The sequence below is a fragment of the Schistocerca piceifrons genome, chromosome 2 (genome assembly GCF_021461385.2).
Source record: "Schistocerca piceifrons isolate TAMUIC-IGC-003096 chromosome 2, iqSchPice1.1, whole genome shotgun sequence".
Taxonomy (NCBI): Eukaryota; Metazoa; Arthropoda; class Insecta; order Orthoptera; family Acrididae; genus Schistocerca; species Schistocerca piceifrons.
The window spans coordinates 646861221-646878327 of record NC_060139.1 but is presented as its reverse complement, the minus strand read 5'-3'; the positions used below and the strand labels follow the sequence as shown (position 1 = coordinate 646878327).

Genomic DNA, 17107 nt, shown 5'->3' with positions numbered 1-17107 from the left:
GCTACACGACGATTCGGTGCTTATTTCTGCAGGAAGTAAGTGGGCCGACTACTTTCCTCCGATCGGATACCGACGTGGACGGATGCCATCATTAAATGATTCACAAGTGGGGGCTTTGTCAGCTGCACTGCAGCAGGGCGTTACAGCGTGTACACCAGCCACAGTACGATGCGATTTCGAATCGACAAACGACTTCTTTCCGTAAGGACTAGCGAGGGATGCAGTTTCCGATGCATCAGACGAGGTGGCCGAGTGGCAGTTCCGCTTGAGACGCGACAGCGATCGGACGTGCTGTGTATTCGATCCGCCGTTTCCCTCGGGTTGTGACTATTTACCTTCTGTGTGTGCCGTTTCTTTGTCTTCTTTTCTTCGTTGTTTCGTCGACTTAGTGTTTGTGTTGTGTCTTGTGTTGCCTAGCGGCTTTTGCCGCATTAATTAAGTGTTATGGCTTCCCGGTTGTTTCCGCGGAAGTGTACTCTCAGTTTTCAGTTTAACAAGGCCACCAGGAATGTTCAACCAACTTCGTTGGAAATTCACGAATGGATTGTGGATACGATTGGCATTACATCGGACCAGGTACATACGGCGTATTTTGACACAGAACTTTACTGCTTTTTTGTGAAATTGTTGAACCCGGTTTTGCTAGATAAGATTTTACTTAAACATGGTGAGCAAGTGTCGTTCCGTCATAGAGATGGTTCTGTTAGCAGTGTTACTGTTTCAAATGCGGAAATTACGTATACCACAGTTCGGGTTTATAATTTACCCCCTGAAGTTGAAAACAGTTATCTCAAGGAAGCTTTGCTTGGTTATGGTACCGTTCGATCAATTCGACATGAACGTTGGTCTGCACAACCTAAGCTACAATGTTATAATGGTATCAGATCGGTTGAAATGCATATTAAGTCGAATATACCGTCCCATCTGGTTGTATGTGGTTATCGTGTTCATCTTACTTATGAGGGGCAAGTTGGTACGTGTTTTCTATGTAATGAAAATGGTCATGTTCGTGCTAATTGCCCTAAGCGGGTGTTTGTGCTTAAAAATGGGCTAGCACAACGCCGCAAATTAACGGTTGCCGATCTTGTGCCAGCAGCTTCCTCCACTGTCTCGTGTCAGCCTCCTGCAGTAGATTGTTCACAACGGGTGACACCTTCCTCTGATGCAGGTTTTCCCCCGTTACCCACTCGCCCAGATGTATCGGCTGCTTCTACACCGATCCCGTCTGTTTCCAATAACAAACGCCGTCGTGCTAGTGATACCGGTAGCACTGATGACGAAGCTGCTGTTTCGCAGCCGGTTAGCGAATCTGACGAGAGAATTCCGGAATCTCCCTTGCTTGTTTTGGATTCTGTTCCCACTGTGTCTCCTGCTTTGCCTGATGACGTCAAACCTGGTGCCACGCTGTCGGCGCAAGAGCCCCAACATTCGGTCGAGGTGGTGTTGACATCCCTCCCGACACAGGCATCACAACATGTTGACGACACTTCGGTGCAGACAGCTGTTTGTCGGAAAATCGCTTCTAGAACTGCGCGCTCCGCTTCAGCGGATTCCAAACCTATCTCTCCACCTCCTACACTTCCAATACCTACACCTTCTGATGCCGGTGCCGATGTTCCTGATGCAGTTTTCCCCTTGCTTGCTCCTTCTTCAGATTCCTCTTGCCCTGCTAATCCTTCGGATGCCTTGGTTGACGTGCCTGATCTCGAACCCCCCACTCCACCTGCTCTTGACTCTGGTGTGCATCAGATACGCCGTCGGGTGAAAGTGCCCCCCAATCTTCACGTGGTGCGGAAAAAACACAAGCATGCAAAGGATGACTCTGATTCCGTTGATTCCGGGCAATCACCCTCTGCCATGTCTGATGTTGATGATCTGGATGTAGTTGCTTCTAATGTGGTGTAATTAGGGTTCATTTTCCCTTTTGTTTTGTTGATGTTGCAGGCGTACACGTTTATTACCTTAAATATAAATAGCATTCAATCTGCTCTGAAGTTAGCGTCTCTGCAGCAGTTCATTTATGACTCTGCAGCTGATGCTGTTTTCCTGCAGGAAGTCTCCGTTGCACACCTGTTTGTTCCTGGCTTTCGCACTATTATAAATTTTGCGCCTGAGTTTTCCACAGGTACTGCCTTACTAATTCGTGACGGTATCCCCGTTACCGAAATTGAGCTCTTAGACTCGGGAAGGGGTATTGGTTGTCGGTTATTTGACACAACCTTGGTTAATATTTACGCCCCCTCTGGTTCCAGCAAACGGCAGGAAAGGTCTCGTTTTTATAAAGAGGATCTGATTTATCTTTTACGCAAAAATCCTGCGACTTTGATATTGGGGGGTGATTTTAATTGTGTATTACAAGCTAAGGACCAATCCCCTCATTTTAATTATTGTTTCGAGCTACATTCTCTTGTACGTCAACTACGACTACGCGATGCGTGGGAGGTTAAACACCCCACTTTAGTTAAATTTACATTTTTTACTGCCACGTCAAGTAGTCGCCTGGACCGATTGTATATTTCTGATCCCCTTAGTGTTTCTGTTTTAAATGTAGATGTAATTCCAGCCAGTTTTACGGATCATTGTGCCCTTGCGGTTATAATTAATTTGGAACGTCAGCCTCTTAAACTTTATCGGCCACTGTGGAAATTAAATGTCTCCTTGCTCGATGACCCTGACATCGAACCTCTAATACAGACGGCGTGGGACATGTGTTTACGTTCTCTGCGATACTATCCGTCTAAGCTTCACTGGTGGATCCACTGTGCGAAGCCAAAACTACGTCGCACTTTAATGTCCTACAGTTATAATAGAGCGCGAGATCTGAAACTGACTTTTGAGTATTATTATTCGGTGCTTCGCGAACTTTATGATACTCCTCGAATGACATGTGCCCACCTTTCTGAGGTTCGGAAAATTAAAGCCAAGCTCCTTAGTATTAAACGGCTTCAGATGGAAGGATTGAAGATTAAATCTAAGCCGCCGTCCACCTTAGCACATGAAATGACTTCCATGTACCATCTGTTTCGTCACCACAAGAACCGTCGACGTGTATTGATTGACGGCCTTATGGCAGCTGATGGTCGCCGGCTTACCTTACAGAATCAAATAACCCATGAACTTACCTGCTACTATGAGACCTTATATGCTGTGGCTGATTCTGATCCGCTTGATGTTGACGAGATTTCAACTGCTATCCCATCAGTTTTAACAGAGGACCATAATATGGAATTTTTAGCTCCTTTTACTGCAGACGAAATTTCAGCTTTCATTGCTTGTTCACCATCTCACAAATCTCCTGGTCCGGATGGCCTTCCTAAGGAGTTTTTTGTTCGCTTTTGGACTATTATAGGGCCGGTTTTTACGGATATAGTAAATGAAATTTTGAATGGTGGCACAATTCCAGCCGAATTCAAGAGAGGTACGGTTGTCCTGATACCGAAATCTGCTGGTTTGAAGACAGCTAGTGACTTTCGTCCTTTAACCCTTTTAAATTTTGATTATAAGACGGCTGCTAGGGCTGTTAATGCACGTCTATCCCTCTTGCTTACACCTGTGATAACTCCTTGTCAAAGCTGCTTTCCGGGGCGCTCCATCTTGACGCCTCTGGCGGGGTATCGTGATATTGTGTCGATTGTCGCTGTCACCAATATTTCCTGTGCGCTTTTATTTGTTGATTTTAGTAAGGCTTTTGATCGTGTGTCCCATTCGTTTTTAGAGCTTCTGCTGCGCCGACTCGGTTTTAATGAAAAGGCGCTGCTGGTTCTTAAGAATATGACGACTGGCATTTCTGCTAAGATTGACATTAATGGACAGCTGACGAAGGTCATTGATATTAAACGTGGCGTCCCGCAAGGTAGCCCTTTATCCATGACCCTTTATGCTCTCTCCCTTCAACCACTCCTCACACGTCTCAACTCGACACTTCGTGGTCTTACGATCTCTGGGGTTACCCACACAGCAACAGCTTATGCTGATGATTTGGTTGTTTTACTTCGTTCCTCCGCAGAAGTGCCGCCGTTGAAAATGGAACTGGATAAATTTTCTGCGGCCTCAGGTTCTCGTATCAACCCCCGTAAAAGCAAACTCCTGAATTTGCGGGGCTTTGAACATGTGGTTGTTCCGTGGGTTACGGCTGTTGAACATCATACACATTTAGGTATCTATCTTGAACGGTGTCCTCTTCGTATGGCTGCGAAAAATTGGCAAGTGGCCATTTCCAAGCTTCAAGGTGTTTTATTCGAACACTCATGGCGTTCGATACCGATACTGCAAAAAAAGCATGTATTAGACACTTATGTTTTATGTAAAGTATATTACGTTGCTCAGTTGTTTCCGCTTCCCAGAATGCAGGGTGCAAAAATGGTCCAGCTTATTAACAGATATATTTGGCGGGGGCACATTTTTAAATTACGTTGTGATGTTCTTACGAAGCCGCGACTTGAGGGCGGCTTGTCGTTCACCGATGTCCGTGTCAAGGCTGCTGCCCTTTATGTTAAGCGCACCCTCCATCTTTTATTTTCTGAGTCCCCGACTGTTACTTCGCGATTATTCCATGTCGTTCGTCCTGCGAGCTTGTCACCGCCTATTAACGTAGGGCCTCTAAATGCGAAGCTACGGCATGTTCGGGACTTCTACATTGAGATTAGTTATCTGGATCTCCACTTACAACGTAGTCCTGTTTTTACTACGCGAACACTGCTTGACAAATGGCACAGGTCTTCTTCTTCCATCCCGATTGTTTTACAATATCCCCGTTTTAATTGGCGTCACATATGGACGAATATTAGCTTACCCGTTCATTCCGCAGCTGTTGCCTCCCTATGGTATAAGGTAGTTAATCAGCTGATTCCTACGAACGAACGACTTCATCGTATAGGTTTAAGTGTCACTCCGCTTTGTCAAACGTGTGGTTGTATTGATACACTCCCACACCGATTTACCTGCGCTGACCGTCTTCGCATGTGGTACTGGCTGCGCCGACAATTGGCGTTACTCACCAGAAGCTCGGAATCAGCTTTTACAACTGATATTCTCTGCTGGCCGGACACGGTTTTTTATCCCCGGACAAAGAACAACACCATTATGTGGCTTCTTGGCCGTTACATTTTTGCAGTGGTTGATGGTGATGGTATTTCCGATTTTATTTCGTTTACTGGTTACATGCTTCATGAGTACTGGACGCAACAATCTTTCCCACATCTTAAGAGGGACTTTGCGAATATGCTCAGTATTGTTTTCGAAAAGCAGGGGATTGGTTAAGTTTCCACTTCTATTGCTCGCTCCTGCGCCAGTTGCATTAATGGCGCCGGTATAAGGGGATACTGATCTCACTTCATGATAGGGGAGACATTCACGCTAGCTCTTAGTTACTTTGCCTTCCTGCCAAGCTTTCACCTGTTTAGTTAGACAACGCATAAATAAGCCCCGTGTCCACATATCAGTATCATGCGACTCCGAACCAAAGACAATTACTACGTACTGGTGCCACTGTGCTTCAGTGCAGGGAGGAGGAGACGTCATGGCCAGGCCTCGGGATTCGACCCCTGCCCAACGCGCCTCCACCGAGCTGCACTGGGTCATTAAAATGGTTTAACACAAAGACAAAAAAAAAAAAAAAAAGTGGTTAAGGCGTAAAATATCTAAAAAATAAAAAAAAAAAAAAATGGAAATATAAAAAAAAAAAAAAAAAAAAGTGGTTAAGGCGTTGGACTGCTAATCCAATGTGCTCTGCACGCGTGGGTTCGAATCCCATCCTCGTCGAAGAATTTTACGTAAAGCACCCATTTCGGATCTCGCCTTCTACATGCGAAACGCCACTCAGTGGTAGCAATGGAACGTGTAGGTGAAAGTTAACATCCGTAAGAAATACGAAACTAAACCGCCTACCAATTGGAAATACACAACATTCGATAGCGTACGTCTTTCGAATCAAACATCATCTCAAGATCTATAAACGAATCGAAGTTTGGCACCATGGTGGTGTTTGGGAACGGTGCGTTCTCATTCATATTTAAGTACTTACTTATCGCAGTCATTTTAACGTATCGAGCCTATAATACCTCCAACCGGCTACGAAGAACGTGGTTTGCTCTTCGAAAGAAACTTGAAAGCAACATCAGCGATGAGGTCAACGAAGGTGACAAATAAATGTTTCGAATCGAGATAATCGCGGCGTTGCAGTAGTTGTTATACTGAATGCACAGAACATTTTTCATTTGCATTAGACAACGCTACACGACGATTCGGTGCTTATTTCTGCAGGAAGTAAGTGGGCCGACTACTTTCCTCCGATCGGATACCGACGTGGACGGATGCCATCATTAAATGATTCACAAGTGGGGGCTTTGTCAGCTGCACTGCAGCAGGGCGTTACAGCGTGTACACCAGCCACAGTACGATGCGATTTCGAATCGACAAACGACTTCTTTCCGTAAGGACTAGCGAGGGATGCAGTTTCCGATGCATCAGACGAGGTGGCCGAGTGGTTAAGGCGTTGGACTGCTAATCCAATGTGCTCTGCACGCGTGGGTTCGAATCCCATCCTCGTCGAAGAATTTTACGTAAAGCACCCATTTCGGATCTCGCCTTCTACATGCGAAACGCCACTCAGTGGTAGCAATGGAACGTGTAGGTGAAAGTTAACATCCGTAAGAAATACGAAACTAAACCGCCTACCAATTGGAAATACACAACATTCGATAGCGTACGTCTTTCGAATCAAACATCATCTCAAGATCTATAAACGAATCGAAGTTTGGCACCATGGTGGTGTTTGGGAACGGTGCGTTTTCATTCATATTTAAGTACTTACTTATCGCAGTCATTTTAACGTATCGAGCCTATAATACCTCCAACCGTAGCGCAACTGACAGTTTGCTTTCCATCCGGCCGCCGTATACGGAAGCGATCTGATAGGGCCTGGCTCCATCGCCAACAGCAGGAGCCTCTGGTCTCACAATTCGGCTACGAAGAACGTGGTTTGCTCTTCGAAAGAAACTTGAAAGCAACATCAGCGATGAGGTCAACGAAGGTGACAAATAAATGTTTCGAATCGAGATAATCGCGGCGTTGCAGTAGTTGTTATACTGAATGCACAGGACATTTTTCATTTGCATTAGACAACGCTACACGACGATTCGGTGCTTATTTCTGCAGTAAGTAAGTGGGCCGACTACTTTCCTCCGATCGGATACCAACGTGGACGGATGCCATCATTAAATGATTCACGAGTGGGAGCTTGGTCAGCTGCACTGCAGCAGGGCGTTACAGCGTGTACACCAGCCACAGTACGATGCGATTTCGAATCGACAAACGACTTCTTTCCGTAAGGACTAGCGAGGGACGCAGTTTCCGATGCATCAGACGAGGTGGCCGAGTGGTTAAGGCGTTGGACTGCTAATCCAATGTGCTCTGCACGCGTGGGTTCGAATCCCATCCTCGTCGAAGAATTTTACGTAAAGCACCCATTTCGGATCACGCCTTCTACATGCGAAACGCCACTCAGTAGTAGCAATGGAACGTGTAGGTGAAAGTTAACATCCGTAAGAAGTACGAAACTAAACCGCCTACCAATTGGAAATACACAACATTCGATGGCGTACGTCTTTCGAATCAAACATCATCTCAAGATCTATAAACGAATCGAAGTTTGGCACCATGGTGGTGTTTGGGAACGGTGCGTTCTCATTCATTTTTAAGTGCTTACTTATCGCAGTCATTTTAACGTATCGAGCCTATAATACCTCCAACCGTAGCACAACTGTCGCCTTTCGACAGTTTGCTTTCCATCCGGCCGCCGTATACGGAAGCGATCTGATAGGGCCTGGCTCCATCGCCAACAGCAGGAGCCTCTGGTCTCACAATTCGGCTACGAAGAACGTGGTTTGCTCTTCGAAAGAAACTTGAAAGCAACATCAGCGATGAGGTCAACGAAGGTGACAAATAAATGTTTCGAATCGAGATAATCGCGTCGTTGCAGTAGTTGTTATACTGAATGCGCAGGACATTTTTCATTTGCATTAGACAACGCTACACGACGATTCGGTGCTTATTTCTGCAGTACGTAAGTGGGCCGACTACTTTCCTCCTATCGGATACCAACGTGGACGGATGCCATCATTAAATGATTCACGAGTGGGAGCTTGGTCAGCTGCACTGCAGCAGGGCGTTACAGCGTGTACACCAGCCACAGTACGATGCGATTTCGAATCGACAAACGACTTCTTTCCGTAAGGACTAGCGAGCGACGCAGTTTCCGATGCATCAGACGAGGTGGCCGAGTGGCAGTTCCGCTTTAGACGCCGTGCAGTGTGGACGTGCCTAGTCTTCCGCTCCGCCGTAGCGTTACGTATAGTGGACTATCGTTTTTGTTTACGTGTTGTGTTGCAACTTCTGTGAGTGTTTCTCCGTCGTTGTTTCGTACCTTGTGTTTTTTTTTTTCTGTCCTTATTTCAGTGTCTTTTGTGTAGCGGTTTCGACCGCATATTTTGAAAATGTCGTCCCAGGTTATTCCTCGTCAGGCTACAGTTAGTTTTGCTTTTGACAAGTCAACCCGTCATGTGCAACCTAGTTCTCTTGAGATTCATGATTGGTTGGTAGATACCTTTGGTGTTCATTCGGATCAGGTGCACACTGCTTATTTTGATACCGAACTGTATGTTTTCTTTGTTAAGTTTATGGACCCACTTCAGGTTGATAAAATTCTTTCTAAATATGGTCATCAAGTTCTCTTTCGGCATCGGGATGATTCTGTAAGTACCGTGCTGCTTTCCAATGCTTCCATCACGTATACCAATGTTCGTGTTTACAACCTTCCACCGGAGGTGGATAATGTCTATCTTAAGGAGGGTCTACAGAAGTATGGTGATGTAAAGAGCATTCGCCTTGAACGCTGGTCGAGCCAACATCGCCTGCAATGTTACAGTGGTATTCGTTCAGTCGAAATGCACGTTAAGCAGAATATTCCGTCTCACCTGCAGATCGGTGGATATCGTGTCCATGTAACATATAGTGGTCAGGTTGGCAGCTGTTTTTTGTGCAATGAAAGTGGTCACGTGCGTACCGACTGTCCGCGGAGAGTTTTTGTTTTAAAAAATTCTCTCGAACAGCGTCGCAAGTTAACGGTCGCTGACCTCGTTGCAGGTGGTTCTGCTCTTGGTGTAGCACAGTCCAGTGGTAGTAGCGCCCCGCCACAGGTTTTGCGCACCCCTGACACAGAATTTCCTCCTTTGCGTGCTAAATCTGATGTTGTTCCGTCTGTCCCTCAGGTGGGTGTGCCACTTTTGAATAATAAGAGGCGTCGCCCACACGATGGAAATAGTACGGATGAGGGTCTCCCTGAGGTGCCCCAGTCCGAGCGACCGGCATCCTCCGAGCCACTGTGTACTGTAGCTGCTCCCTGCCCTCCTGAGGTAGCGGTTCCGGTGGCGGCTGCTGGCGCCCCTCCGGCCTCCGACGCAGCTTCTCTCGAGTCGGGTCGTCGGTCGGGCCTGTTGGCGCCGTCTTCCGAACCGACTTCGATGTCACAACAAGTGGAGCCGCGACAACTTCCTGCTTCGCTGCCCCATACCTCTGCCAGCGGAGCTGCTCCGCTTCCTTCCAACTCTGCGGCCTCGGACCTTCCTGCTCACGTTTCGCCTCCGTGCAGTCCATGTTTGCCGGAAGCTAGTGCAGGTGTTGACCATTCCGTTTTGTCGGATGTTTCCCCCGCGACCCCGGATCCCGCATGTGGACCGGCGCGGGTGGTGTCGGATACAGAACTTGACCCTCCTACGTCACCGGCGGCTGAAGTTTCCTTGCCCGTCAGCCGACGCAAGTTACGCGTTCAGCCGAACGTTAATGCTGTTCGTAAAAAACCGAAACGTAAGGGATCCGCGGAACGGGGTAGCAGTCCCCCTCCCTCGGATGCCTCCGTCACCCCTGCTATGGACTGTGACGCTGGTGCGTCGGTGTAGGTGATTTGTTTTCTCGCTTTTCTCTCTATGGTTCAAGCATACACCTTTCTTACCTTAAATGTTAACCGTATTGAGTCCGACGTTCGCATTGCCTCTTTGCGGCAGTTTATTTACGACGCCTGTGCGGACGTAGTGTTTTTGCAGGAAGTGTTGTTTTCTGATCTCTCTCTACCTGGATTTCAAACCGTTTTTAATGTCGCGCCGGAAAATTCAACAGGAACTGCTCTTTTCTTTCGAGAGGGCATTCCTATTACTGACATTGAATTCCTTGACTCTGGCCGTGGGATTGGTTGTCGTCTTTTTGATCTCCGCCTCGTTGTTTTGTATGCCCCCTCTGGTTCGGGTCACACTGTGGCTCGATCGCGCTTTTATAAAGAAGAGCTTATTTATCTTTTGCGCCAGAGTCCTCGGAGTCTCCTGCTCGGAGGCGATTTTAATTGTGTTTTACGCCCTGCAGACCAGTCCCCCAATTTTAATTATTGCCGTGATTTACATGACTTAGTTCGTACGATGCATCTGCGTGATGTTTGGGAACACAAATATCCAACCCTGGTGAAATATACGTTTTTTACCGCGTCCTCATGCAGTAGACTCGACAGATTCTATTTATCTGATTTTTTATGTGATAAAATTCTTTCTGTCGATGTTATTCCTACTAGTTTTTCTGACCATTGTGCTTTTACTGCAACTGTAAATCTTAGTCGCCAACCTGCAAAACTTTATCGTTCCCAGTGGATGTTAAATGTTTCCCACCTTGCCGACAGTGCTATGGATGATGTTATAAGTGGCGTGTGGGAGCGATGTCTTCGCTCTGTCCCGCGATACCCCTCCTTGCTGGTTTGGTGGACTGCGTTTGCCAAGCCCAAGATTCGTCAGACTTTGATTTTCTACTGTGCTGCTAGGACGCGTGATTTTAAGAACACGTATGAATATTACTACTCTGTCCTGCGTGAACTATATGACGCGGCGGGTACCTCTCCACTGCGGATCCATGATGTTCGTCGTACTAAAGCCAAGCTCTTGAGCCTTAAACGACGACAGATGGATGGTCTGCGAGTTAAGTCGAAACCTCACTCTCTTGTTGAAGGTGAACTGACATCCTTGTACCACCTGCTACGGCATCAGACTCGTCGTCGTCGCTCCTTCATCTCTTCTCTTACGGTGGATGATGGGCGACAGCTTAGTGCACAGGAGGAAATGGTTCGTGCTCTTCATCAGTATTACACTAGTCTATATTCTGCCGATGATTCTGGTGCGTCTCTTTCGGATGATGTCTTTGGGGATCTAACTGCGACGATCGCGCCTGACGCGAACGGCGAATTTCTCCGGGAGTTCCAGGTAGATGATGTTTTCGATTTTATTGCTCGCTCTCCGTCCAGTAAATCGCCGGGTCCAGACGGCCTGCCTAAAGAATTTTATCTCCGTTTTTGGCCTCTTTTGGGTGGCATTTTTACGCAGATTTTAAATGAGATTGTCAGGGGGATGGATGTGCCTGCCGATTTTAAAGTAGGGAAAATTGTTTTAATCCCGAAGTCCTCTGGTCGTTTATCTGCTGCCAATCTTCGTCCGCTCACATTGCTGAATTTTGACTATAAGACAGCTGCTAGAGCGCTCAATAGCCGGTTGTCTTCTCTGCTTCGGGGTGTGATTGGTGCACATCAATGTTGTTTTCATGATAGATCTATTCTGACACCAGTAGCCGAATATCGGGATGTTGTCTCGGTTGCGGCGGTTACAAACGTACATTGTGCCTTTGCCTTCCTTGATTTTTATAAGGCTTTTGATCACGTCAGTCATGTGTTTTTAGATCGTGTTTTAGGTACAATAGGTTTTAACGCTTCATCACGTGGTGTTCTTGGCAATTTGTATAGGGGAATAACAGCTCGGGTGTCGGTCAATGGGCAGCTGACGCCGCCCATTGCTATCCGCCGCGGAGTGCCTCAGGGTATTGTCCCTGGAACCGCTGCTTCGGACTATTGCTCTCAAGCTTCAGGGTATGTCCCTCTCTGGTGGGAAGCTCTCTGTTAAGGCATATGCGGATGATGTCGTTGTTCTCCTTCGTCAACGTGATGATATCCCGTTGTTGAAAGGGGCAGTTGATGCATACTGTCGTGTCTCTGGAGCGCGTCTCAATCAGGGTAAATGTAAGTTCCTTGACATTCGAGGATTTCGCGATGCTGACGTCCCTTGGGCCACTTTTGTCGATCGCCATACGTCCTTGGGGATTATCATTGATCGGTGTCCTCTAAAAATGGCGGCTCTCAATTGGAAATCTGTCACCGAGAAGATACAGGGGGCTCTGATGGTCCATAAGCAGCGCTCTGCTACCATTTTGCAAAGAGTCAGAATTTTAGACACCTACGTTCTATGTAAAGCTTATTATGTTGCTCAGCTGTTCCCACTTCCCATGATGGTGGCGAAAAGGTTGCGCCAATTGTCTAGCAGGTTTATATGGAAGGGCCATCTATTCAAGTTACGTTACGAGGTAATGACGAAACCGCGTCTCTCCGGAGGCTTGGGCCTCTCTGACATTACTCGCAAGGCGTCTGCTTTGTACGTCCGCCGAACGACTCTAATTGTTACGCAAGAAGTGACTTCAATTACATCCAGGCTTTTTACTGTTGTGCGTCCGGCGAGCCTTGCTCCACCTGTCGATGTCGGACGCCTAAATTTTAAGTTGAAACACATTCGGGAATTTTACATTGCGGTGAGTTACCTCGGTGACGTCTTCTTGCGGCGACCGGTGCCAACGACCAAGGGCTTGATTGCCCGCTGGGAGGGGCTGGCCGGTCCCAATCCAATAGAGCTGGCGTCTCCATCTGTGTCCTGGAGGAACGTCTGGAAGAACGTTAGTCTGCCGATCCACTCTATGGCCGTGGCGTCCACGTGGTATAGGGTAGTAAATAATTTGGTTCCCACCAATGTACGACTGCACCGTATTGGTCTTTCTGACACGGACACCTGTACTCGGTGTGGTCTCCTGGATACCCTTGAACATCGATTCACCTGCTGTGGGCACCTTGCTAATTGGCGTTGGCTCAGGAAACAACTTGCTTTTGTCACTAGGTCTGCTGAAGCCGCTTATACTATTGACATCATTGTCCAGCCCGATTCTTCCTTTTTTCCGCGGACGAAGCTCCATACCGTCATGTGGTTGATTGGCCATTTCGTACATTTTGTCAACAGTTGTCATGAAGAGGATGGACACCTAGCGTTTCGGCAGTACATGCTTACTGCTTACTGGCAGCGCTTGCGATTGCCAGGCCTCCGAGATGATTTTGCCAATATGCTTAGCCTGACATTTGAAAGAGAGGGTGTTGGCTAAGGTCACCTGTGTGAGCCATTTTCTTTTATACTGTTTCTGGATTTGCCGCCTTTTATGTATGTTTCTTCTCTACACCAGGACTGAAGTTTTCGTGTTTTAATCTTTATTTCAGTAAGCAGTCTACATTATATAGTCATGTTTTAGGATTTTAATTTCAGTACTGTACTTCTTTTGAAGTGGCTGTGTGGTGGATATTCTTTAATATTTTTTTCAATAGATATATTCGTTCGAGTGGTAAAAAAAAAAAAAAAAAAAAAAAAAAAGGGGCTAGGATACCTGGCTCTCACCCAGGAGGCAATTTAAAAAAAAAAAAAAAAAAAAAAAGTGGTTAAGGCGTTGGACTGCTAATCCAATGTGCTCTGCACGCGTGGGTTCGAATCCCATCCTCGTCGAAGAATTTTACGTAAAGCACCCATTTCGGATCACGCCTTCTACATGCGAAACGCCACTCAGTAGTAGCAATGGAACGTGTAGGTGAAAGTTAACATCCGTAAGAAGTACGAAACTAAACCGCCTACCAATTGGAAATACACAACATTCGATGGCGTACGTCTTTCGAATCAAACATCATCTCAAGATCTATAAACGAATCGAAGTTTGGCACCATGGTGGTGTTTGGGAACGGTGCGTTCTCATTCATTTTTAAGTGCTTACTTATCGCAGTCATTTTAACGTATCGAGCCTATAATACCTCCAACCGTAGCACAACTGTCGCCTTTCGACAGTTTGCTTTCCATCCGGCCGCCGTATACGGAAGCGATCTGATAGGGCCTGGCTCCATCGCCAACAGCAGGAGCCTCTGGTCTCACAATTCGGCTACGAAGAACGTGGTTTGCTCTTCGAAAGAAACTTGAAAGCAACATCAGCGATGAGGTCAACGAAGGTGACAAATAAATGTTTCGAATCGAGATAATCGCGGCGTTGCAGTAGTTGTTATACTGAATGCACAGGACATTTTTCATTTGCATTAGACAACGCTACACGACGATTCGGTGCTTATTTCTGCAGTACGTAAGTGGGCCGACTACTTTCCTCCGATCGGATACCAACGTGGACGGATGCCATCATTAAATGATTCACGAGTGGGAGCTTGGTCAGCTGCACTGCAGCAGGGCGTTACAGCGTGTACACCAGCCACAGTACGATGCGATTTCGAATCGACAAACGACTTCTTTCCGTAAGGACTAGCGAGCGACGCAGTTTCCGATGCATCAGACGAGGTGGCCGAGTGGTTAAGGCGTTGGACTGCTAATCCAATATGCTCTGCACGCGTGGGTTCGAATCCCATCCTCGTCGAAGAATTTTACGTAAAGCACCCATTTCGGATCACGCCTTCTACACGCGAAACGCCACTCAGTAGTAGCAATGGAACGTGTAGGTGGCAGTTAACATCCGTAAGAAATACGAAACTAAACCGCCTACCAATTGGAAATACACAACATTCGATAGCGTACGTCTTTCGAATCAAACATCATCTCAAGATCTATAAACGAATCGAAGGTTGGCACCATGGTGGTGTTTGGGAACGGTGCGTTCTCATTCATATTTAAGTGCTTACTTATCGCAGTCATTTTCACGTATCGAGGCTATAGTACCTCCAACCGTAGCGCAACTGTCGCCTTTCGACAGTTTGCTTTCCATCCGGCCGCCGTATACGGAAGTGATCTGATAGGGCCTGGCTCCATCGCCAACAGCAGGAGCCTCTGGTCTCACAATTCGGCTACGAAGAACGTGGTTTGCTCTTCGAAAGAAACTTGAAAGCAACATCAGCGATGAGGTCAACGAAGGTGACAAATAAATGTTTCGAATCGAGATAATCGCGTCGTTGCAGTAGTTGTTATACTGAATGCACAGGACATCTTTCATTTGCATTAGACAACGCTACACGACGATTCGGTGCTTATTTCTGCAGTAAGTAAGTGGGCCGACTACTTTCCTCCGATCGGTTACCGACGTGGACGGATGCCATCATTAATTTATCGTAGATCGCTGGAAGAACGTAAAGTACCTAGCGACTGGAAGAAAGCGCAGGTCGTTCCCATTTTCAAGAAGGGTCATAAATCAGATGCGAATAATTATAGGCCTATTTCGCTTACGTCAATCTGTTGTAGAATAATGGAACATGTTTTGTGTTCTCGTATTATGACGTTCTTAGATAATACAAATCTCCTTCATCATAACCAACATGGATTCCGCAAACAGAGATCATGTGAAACTCAGCTCGCCCTATTTGCCCAAGAAATTCACAGTGCCGTAGACACTGGCGAGCAGATTGATGCCGTATTCCTGGACTTCAGGAAGGCATTTGATACGGTTCCGCACTTACGTTTAGTGAAAAAAATACGAGCTTACGGAATATCGGACCAGGTTTGTGATTGGATTCCGGATTTCCTAGAAGAAAGAACACAACATGTCATTCTTAACGATTCAAAATCTGCAGATGTAGAGGTAATTTCGGGAGTACCGCAAGGAAGCGTGATAGGACCTTTATTGTTTACAATATACATAAATGACTTAGTTGACAGCATCGGTAGCTCCGTGAGGCTATTTGCAGATGACACGGTTGTCTACAAGAAAGTAGCAACATCAGAAGACTCGTACGTACTCCAGGAAGACCTGCAGAGGATTAATGCATGGTGCGACAGCTGGCAGCTTTCCCTAAACGTAGATAAATGTAATATAATTCGCATACATAGGGGCAGAAATCCATTCCAGTACGATTATGCCATAGGTGGTAAATCATTGGAAGCGGTAACGACCGTAAAATACTTAGGAGTTACTATCCGGAGCGATCTGAAGTGGAATGATGACATAAAACAAATAGTGGGAAAAGCAGGCGCCAGGTTGAGATTCATAGGAAGAATTCTAAGAAAATGTGACTCATCGACGAAAGAAGTAGCTTACAAAACGCTTGTTCGTCCGATTCTTGAGTATTGCTCATCAGTATGGGACCCTTACCAGGTTGGATTAACAGAAGAGATAGACATGATCCAGCGAAAAGCAGCGCGATTCGTCATGGGGACATTTAGTCAGCGCGAGAGCGTTACGGAGATGCTGAACAAGCTCCAGTGGCGGACACTTCAAGAAAGGCGTTACGCAATACGGAGAGGTTTATTATCGAAATTACGAGAGAGCACATTCCGGGAAGAGATGGGCAACATATTACTACCGCCCACATATATCTCGCGTAATGATCACAACGAAAAGATCCGAGAAATTAGAGCAAATACGGAGACTTACAAGCAGTCGTTCTTCCCACGCACAATTCGTGAATGGAACAGGGAAGGGGGGATCAGATAGTGGTACAATAAGTACCCTCCGCCACACACCGTAAGGTGGCTCGCGGAGTATAGATGTAGATGTAGATGTAGATGTAAATGATTAACGAGTGGGAGCTTGGTCAGCTGCACTGCAGCAGGGCGTTACAGCGTGTACACCAGCCACAGTACGATGCGATTTCGAATCGACAAACGACTTCTTTCCGTAAGGACTAGCGAGGGACGCAGTTTCCGATGCATCAGACAAGGTGGCCGAGTGGTTAAGGCGTTGGACTGCTAATCCAATGTGCTCTGCACGCGTGGGTTCGAATCCCATTCTCGTCGAAGAATTTTACGTAAAACAGCCATTTCGGATCACGCCTTCTACATGCGAAACGCCACTGAGTAGTAGCAATGGAACGTGTAGGTGGCAGATAACATCTGTAAGAAATACGAAACTAAACCGCCTACCAATTGGAAGGACACAACATTCGATAGCGTACGTCTTTCGAATCAAACATCATCTCAAGATCTATAAACGAATCGAAGTTTGGCACCATGGTGGTGTTTGG

The 17107-nt window shown here is 46.6% G+C and overlaps 4 non-coding genes across 4 annotated transcripts; all 4 read left to right on the top strand.

Annotated features, from left to right (window-relative positions):
* The first annotated feature begins 6467 nt into the window (after positions 1-6467).
* Positions 6468-6549, top strand: Trnas-gcu. Its single transcript has one exon. It is a non-coding gene; the product is annotated as a tRNA-Ser (tRNA).
* Positions 6550-7361: 812 nt separating this feature from the next.
* Trnas-gcu lies at positions 7362-7443 on the top strand. The gene has a single exon. It is a non-coding gene; the product is annotated as a tRNA-Ser (tRNA).
* A 7049-nt stretch (positions 7444-14492) lies between these two features.
* Positions 14493-14574, top strand: Trnas-gcu. The gene has a single exon. It is a non-coding gene; the product is annotated as a tRNA-Ser (tRNA).
* Positions 14575-16798: 2224 nt separating this feature from the next.
* On the top strand, positions 16799-16880 carry Trnas-gcu. Its single transcript has one exon. It is a non-coding gene; the product is annotated as a tRNA-Ser (tRNA).
* Positions 16881-17107: the final 227 nt, after the last annotated feature.